General features: G+C 37.3%; 1 pseudogene; it reads left to right on the top strand.

Annotated features, from left to right (window-relative positions):
* The first annotated feature begins 489 nt into the window (after window positions 1-489).
* On the top strand, window positions 490-1,760 carry LOC121100923 (annotated as a pseudogene).
* The last annotated feature ends 3,667 nt before the right edge of the window (window positions 1,761-5,427 follow it).

The raw sequence follows: 5,427 nt of genomic DNA, 5'->3' as shown, positions 1-5,427 counted from the left end.
GCATGACACAGACAAGGAACTTCATCCAGTGGAAATTTCCTCAGAAACCAATGCCTTGGAGTGTAGGAAGAAAAGTCATGACAACTGAGAAGTGAATAGTTTTAGCTTCTTGTCTGGGAGAAAAATCTCTGAGTATATTTTACTGTAGATTTTGTCTGGAGACAAAAAAAAAAAAAAAACATACACGGTACAAAAAGATGGAGGACTATTTGTCCTCAGAAGTCACCACAATCCTAAGATATGTATTTCCTTTGAAACTGACCAGTCCATCGTAGACGCACTGGCTGAATTTGGCAGATGGGTGAATATTGATGTCCTACAATTCAATGTACCTCGTAGTACATGTCCAGATATAATGGTTGTGAATTAAATTAACAAAAGACTAAATAAACAAGGTAGACTCTCCCCCCACGTAAACAAGCCACGGCACGACACAAGCCCGCGGGGAGCAAACTGCATTTCCTGTTGTGGCACAGAAACTTCCTACAGCTCAGTAACGGTGTGTGGGCCCTGTGAGGCACAGGGCAGGCATTTAGACCCGAATTTGAGACAGAGCAGAGCACATTTCACTTAGAGGACACGCTTCCAACATGCTGCTCCCCAGCCTGCTGAGCGCAGTCATAGCCTCCATCTGCCTTGGTGAGGCCAGTGAGGATGGCCACGGACACACACTCCAGCTCCTCTGAGTCCCGAGTCCGGGGCTAGAGGCAGGTGCGGCTCTTCCTGTCTGGTGGCATTTAGGAGAGGGAATACTGGGCCGGGGAATCAGAACTCTCTGTCCTACATGAGTTCCTTAAAACCCTAGGCATACTACCAGGAGAATCAGCCAGATTCTCTCTTTCTTTTTGCAGGATCCGGCATGACGCAGAAGGTGACTCAAGCCCAGCCTGCAATTTCTATGCTGGAGAATGAGGCTGTGACCTTGGATTGTGTATATGAAGCTAGTGGTTCTAGTTATTATTTATTCTGGTACAAACAACCACCAAGCGGGGAAATGATCTTCCTCATTCGTCAGGACTCATACAGCGAGCAGAATGCAACAGAAGGTCGGTCTTCTTTGAATTTCCAGAAATCAGACCGTTCCATCAGCCTCACCATCACGGCATTAACAAGCTGCGCACTCAGCAGTGTATTTCTGTGCGCTGAGAGACACCACAGGGATGCGACACCTGTGGGAGCCCCACGAAAACCTCAGATCTCTGCAGGAGGCACCCCCAGCCCTGAACACCTGGGAGGGTGGCAGAGAGGAAGGAAGAAGCAGGGCTGCGCCTGGCGGGGGTTCTAAGGTGGACGCTTCACTCGAAGGAAAATGCGATTTCTCTGGCTCGGAGAACATATCAAACCGTGTCATTCAACAAAAGCATTTTTATCTTCGTTTCTTTACTTTGCGGTAGATCATTTAGCAAAGGATTAAAAAAAAGTTGTTGGTGATGATTACATTAAAATGGAAGACCCCAAATCTAAATGGCTTCCCTGTTTCGACCCGTAGTGCCGAAGGGGGTCTTCCGGTGTCCGAATCTGTCCTGGTGTTGTAAAAGCGACTCTGGGAAGCTTCGTTTGAAGGATTTAGCGTCTTCCACAGCCCGAAGCTGAGTCCGCTGCTCTGTCATGGATGCACTTCTGCTCTGCAGAGCGCCCCCCTCCTTATGTCCTCTTCTGGTCACTGCTGCTCTTCCAGGGAAACCACAATCCCGTAGATAGGTCCGTTTTGCCTGGTTTTGAACTTTGTATTTTTTCTATCCTATCTGGATCCTTCTTTTTATTTTATTTTATTTTATTTTATTTTATTTTATTTTATTTTATTTTATTTTATTTTATTTTATTTTATTTTATTTTATTTTATTTTATTTTATTTTATTTTATTTTATTTTATTTTATTTTATTTTATTTTATTTTATTTTATTTTATTTTATTTTATTTTATTTTATTTTATTTTATTTTATTTTATTTTATTTTATTTTATTTTATTTTATTTTATTTTATTTTATTTTATTTTATTTTATTTTATTTTATTTTATTTTATTTTATTTTATTTTATTTTATTTTATTTTATTTTATTTTATTTTATTTTATTTTATTTTATTTTATTTTATTTTATTTTATTTTATTTTATTTTATTTTATTTTATTTTATTTTATTTTATTTTATTTTATTTTATTTTATTTTATTTTATTTTATTTTATTTTATTTTATTTTATTTTATTTTATTTTATTTTATTTTATTTTATTTTATTTTATTTTATTTTATTTTATTTTATTTTATTTTATTTTATTTTATTTTATTTTATTTTATTTTATTTTATTTTATTTTATTTTATTTTATTTTATTTTATTTTATTTTATTTTATTTTATTTTATTTTATTTTATTTTATTTTATTTTATTTTATTTTATTTTATTTTATTTTATTTATTTTTTTAATGATTTTTTTATTATATTATGTTAGTCACCATATAGTACATCCCCGGTTTCTGATGTAAAGTTCCATGATTCATTAGTTGCGTATAACACCCAGTGCACCATGCAATACGTGCCCTCCTTACTACCCATCACCGGCCTATCCCATTCCCCTAACCCCCTCCCCTCTGAGGCCCTCAGTTTGTTTCTCAGAGTCCATAGTCTCTCATGCTTCATTCCCCTTCTGATTACCCCCCCTTTCTTTATCCCTTTCTTCCTTCTCTTAATATTCTATTTCCGAGATTCAGCTGTGTTGCATACGGTTTAGTTCCTTTCACGGCTGTATTGTGAGCATACTACAGGTTAGCCACCTACTGAAATGGTTATTTGGATTCTTCTAGTCCTTGGCTGTTATCCACAGTGTCATATGAATACCCTTATGGTGTTCTTTGGTGAACATAATTACATTCTGCTTTGGGGCATATATGTTGGAATTTCTGGATTAAAGGGTCTAGATAGATCTGGCTTTAATTCCTCCAGTAGTGAAGCCATCGGAAAGAGTGTGAATGATTTCTATGTTGTAGATCAATCGAAATTTTCAGTACTCATCATAGCGGACCTCTCAGAAACTTGACACATGAGTTGTGACCACTTACTCTTATGACCACTTACTCTTAAAACTCTCTCCTCCTTTTCTCTGATGAGCCACTTTGACTCCTGTGCACACTCTCATCTCCCTTCCAATCACTAGCTGTTGGAAGTCCTCAAGGGTTAGCCCTGGGACACCTCCTCTCCTTATGTTATTCTCTCTCTCTAATATGACATTTTATTCATGCCTCTAAGACACCCATATGTATACCTCTGTACCAGGCCTCACCATTTACTTTTTCTTACTTTACACTCAATTAAAAAAAGGATATCACCAGCTGTCAGGTACATACACAGGTAAAAATGACAGAACAGTCAGCATCCTGGACATAAACATAGTAAAGTGAGAGAAGTTGTCGTACAACCTTGCGTGACCCTCTAAATCCTCCAAACTCCATGACATGCAGTTCAGGCCCTCTGAGCAAACTCTTGATTCTCCCCTCATGTGGCTGGAGGAAGACTGGAAATAACGCAATGCCACAGATTCAGTCCATTCTCTCCAACTCTTTAGAGAATTCTTAGGTTTTTTTTCTTTTTTTCATATATCCCATATATCTGGGTAATAGACTAAGAACAATTTAACAGTTGGGTTTTATATATGCTTGGCATGTGTCCCTAAGCCTGTGTTGTGGTCTCTCTATACATGTTCTCATGTACTGAGAGCTCTCTCCAAAGACCAAGAAACATTGTAATTAATATAGACGTATTTATGTCTATAACTGGATGTCTCTCAGATATGTATGCTGATTCCTCTTGGTTTAGGCTAGTGATGACATCCCTCTGTTTTATCTCTTCTCTGATTTGATCTCCAGGGTTTTTATCTTAGGATTTGAACCTCAAATATTTATTATGGCTGGAGATATGTGTCCTATAAAACTATGGGTGGTGATGGCACGGGGTGGGTGAAGGAAATCACAGCTAACTCAGTTCTCTTTGTGCCCCCATATTTTTCAATTTCATCCTAATTTCTGGAACACAAAGGAAATGACCTTTATACAATAGGTGTTCTCCATACACTAGATACTGCCCTTGTGTATAACTGGATTGGGTCAAGCTATCTATTGTCATTTGTCTTTACCATTGCCATGGCGTGCTCTCCTTCATTGTACATTTTTCTTTCAAGTCTAGTGGCCTAGTTGATTTACTTAGCTTTAGGGTAGACACTCCTATCATCGGAAGTCCTAACGTAAGACTTAAGGAAAATGAGCCTGTTTTTCTAATTTCCTGATTCTGATTCCAAGGGCTGAATTATTTCAATCAAGACTACTTTAAAGCTCCTGGATTCTTAGCCCTTAATAAAACTTTTAAGAAACTATTATCCCCAATTGTAATATTGGTCTTTTCAAAATCCTCTCATGAGAGAACAAAATCATCCCTGTCCCTGGGATGGTAGGAAGAAGCATCACTACATCCTGGAGGAATGGAGCTATCTGACCTTGGAAATGTGTCAGTGGGAAAAGGCAGATAAAAGCATGTGGTTTTAGCGAAAAGTAATAACAAGAAGAGGGGTTTTTCATTCTTGGGACAATCTGTAGGGAACATTCTTTTCTTCAAGAAACACATGCTCAATTATCAGGAAAGAAGTTATAGACAAGGAAGGAGAATCTCGCTTTTAGTTCAGCTTAAAGTTCAGATTTAACGATGACAGATGGGTATTTTTCTCAGAGATTTTTAAAATTTAAAAGAATGTGAATGTTAGGAAATATTACAGTTATCCTTTGTCATAACATAGATGTAACCACTTGGCAAATTCATACTAGAAAACATTTCAAAGTCTGATGAGTTGAGAAGGGTTTGGTTTGGAAATCATATTTTTAAATTTACCTTTTAGTTGGGGAAATCATGGTAAGTATAAAACAGGAAATTTGCAGACTCACTCCTCTGTGAGAAGTCTTCAACTTACATTTCGGTTATGCTGCTTTGACCCAGTTACATGATCACAGCAAACAGGTAAAGCTTAAGACAAAGATAAGGACACATTCCTCTTTTTATTTATTTATTTTTATTTTTTATTTTTTTAAAGATTTGTGTTTATTTTTTTGACAGAGAAGGAGACAGCCAGCGAGAGAGGGAACACAAGCAGGGGGAGTGGGAGAGGAAGAAGCAGACTCAAAGTGGAGGAGCCTGATGTGGGGCTCGATCCCAGAACGCCAGGATCACGCCCTGAGCCGAAGGCAGATGCTTAACCGCTGTGCCACCCAGGTGCCCCCACATTCCTCTTTTTAAAAGAATCTTTAAAAAAATTATGAAAAGTTAGCTCTAAATGGATCATGGACTTACATGCAAAATGTAGAACTATGAAACTTTTAGAAGGAAACATAGGAGAAAGTCTCGGGACCTGGAGCTAGATTTGACATAATGTTCTTAGATTTGACACTAAAGT

The sequence above is a fragment of the Ursus maritimus genome, unplaced genomic scaffold (genome assembly GCF_017311325.1).
Source record: "Ursus maritimus isolate PB19 unplaced genomic scaffold, ASM1731132v1 scaffold_50, whole genome shotgun sequence".
Taxonomy (NCBI): Eukaryota; Metazoa; Chordata; class Mammalia; order Carnivora; family Ursidae; genus Ursus; species Ursus maritimus.
This window is presented reverse-complemented; position numbering and strand designations above follow the sequence as displayed.